Consider the following 2882-nt stretch of genomic DNA (forward strand, 5'->3'; position numbering starts at 1 on the left):
GTACCTACAAGCACCCACAAGTACCTACAAACACCCACAAGCACCGACAAGTACCTACAAGCACCCACAAGTACCTTCAAACACCCACAAGCACCTACAAGCACCCACAATTTCCTACAAGCACCCACAAGTTCCTGCAAGCACCCACAAGTTCGTACAAGCACCCACAAGTACCTACAAGCACCCACAAGTTCCTGCAAGCACCCACAAGTTCCTACAAGCACCCACAAGTACCTACAAGCACCCACAAGTACCTACAAACACCCAAAAGTACCCGGGGCAAGCACCCACAAGTACCTACAAGCACCCACAAGTACCTACAAGCACCCACAAATACCTACAAGCACCCACAAGTACCTGAAACACCCACAAGTACCGACAAGTACCTACAAACACCCACAAGCACCGACAAGTACCTACAAGCACCCACAAGTACCTACAAGCACCCACAAGTACCTTCAAACACGCACAAGCACCTACAAGCACCCACAAGTTCCTACAAGCACCCACAAGTTCCTGCAAGCACCCACAAGTTCCTACAAGCACCCACAAGTACCTACAAGCACCCACAAGTACCTACAAACACACAAAAGTACCCGGGGCAAGCACCCACAAGTACCTACAAGCACGCACAAGTACCCACAAGTACCTACAAGCACCCACAAGCACCTACAAGTACCCACAAGAACCTACAAGTACCCACAAGAACCCACAAGTACCTACAAGCACCCACAAGTTCCTACAAGCACCCACAAGTTCCTGCAAGCACCCACAATTTCCTACAAGCACCCACAAGTGCCGACAAGTACCTACAAACACCCACAAGCACCGACAAGTACCTACAAGCACCCACAAGTACCTACAAACACCCACAAGCACCGACAAGTACCTACAAGCACCCACAAGTACCTTCAAACACCCACAAGCACCTACAAGCACCCACAATTTCCTACAAGCACCCACAAGTTCCTGCAAGCACCCACAAGTTCCTACAAGCACCCACAAGTACCTACAAGCACCCACAAGTACCTACAAACACCCAAAAGTACCCAGGGCAAGCACCCACAAGTACCTACAAGCACCCACAAGTACCTACAAGCACCCACAAATACCTACAAGCACCCACAAGTACCTGAAACACCCACAAGTACCGACAAGTACCTACAAACACCCACAAGCACCGACAAGTACCTACAAGCACCCACAAGTACCTACAAACACCCACAAGCACCGACAAGTACCTACAAGCACCCACAAGTACCTTCAAACACCCACAAGCACCTACAAGCACCCACAAGTTCCTACAAGCACCCACAAGTTCCTGCAAGCACCCACAAGTTCCTACAAGCACCCACAAGTACCTACAAGCACCCACAAGTACCTACAAACACACAAAAGTACCCGGGGCAAGCACCCACAAGTACCTACAAGCACGCACAAGTACCCACAAGTACCTACAAGCACCCACAAGTTTCTACAAGCACCCACAAGTACCTACAAGCACCCACAAGTACCCACAAGTACCTACAGGTACCCATAAGTACCTACAAGCACCCACAAGTACCTACAAGCACCCACAAGTACCTTCAAACACCCACAAGCACCTACAAGCACCCACAAGTACCCACAAGCACCCACAAGTACCCACAAGAACCTACAAGTACCCACAAGCACCTACAAGTACCCACAAGAACCTACAAGTACCCACAAGAACCTACAAGTACCCACAAGCACCTACAAGTACCTACAAGTACCCACAAGTACCTACAAGCACCCACAAGTACCTACAAGCACCCACAAGTACCTACAAGCACCCACAAGTACCTACAAGCACCCACAAGTACCTACAAGCACCCACAAGTACCTGAAACACCCACAAGTACCTACAAACACCCACAAGTACCGACAAGTACCTACAAACACCCACAAGCACCGACAAGTACCTACAAGCACCCACAAGTACCTACAAACACACACAAGCACCGACAAGTACCTACAAGCACCCACAAGTACCTTCTAACACCCACAAGCATCTACAAGCACCCACAAGTTCCTACAAGCACCCACAAGTACCTACAAGCACCCACAAGCACCTACAAGTACCCATAAGTACCTACACGCACCCACAAGAACCCGGGGCAAGTACCCACAAGTACCTACAAGCACCCACAAGTACCTACAAGCACCCACAAGTGCCTACAAGTACCCACAAGTACCTACAAGCACCCACAAGTACCTACAAGCACCCTAAAGTACCAACAAGCACCCACAAGTACCTACAAGCACCCACAAGTACCTACAAGCACCCACAAGTACCTGAAACACCCACAAGTACCTACAAACACCCACAAGTACCGACAAATACCTACAAACACCCACAAGCACCGACAAGTACCTACAAGCACTCACAAGTACCTACAAACACCCACAAGCACCGACAAGTACCTACAAGCACCCACAAGTACCTTCAAACACCCACAAGCACCTACAAGCACCCACAAGTTCCTACAAGCACCCACAAGTTCCTGCAAGCACCCACAAGTTCCTACAAGCACCCACAAGTACCTACAAGTACCCACAAGTACCTACAAACACACAAAAGTACCCGGGGCAAGCACTTACAAGTACCTACAAGCACGCACAAGTACCCACAAGTACCTACAAGCACCCACAAGTTCCTACAAGCACCCACAAGTTCCTGCAAGCACCCACAAGTTCCTACAAGCACCCACAAGTACCTACAAGCACCCACAAGTACCTACAAACACCCAAAAGTACCCGGGGCAAGCACCCACAAGTACCTACAAGCACCCACAAGTACCTACAAGCACCCACAAGTACCTACAAGCACCCACAAGTACCTGAAACACCCACAAGTACCT

This window comes from Phalangium opilio, unplaced genomic scaffold (genome assembly GCF_054372755.1).
Source record: "Phalangium opilio isolate 3A_F unplaced genomic scaffold, DU_Popi_V2 ptg000032l_1, whole genome shotgun sequence".
NCBI lineage: Eukaryota > Metazoa > Arthropoda > Arachnida > Opiliones > Phalangiidae > Phalangium > Phalangium opilio.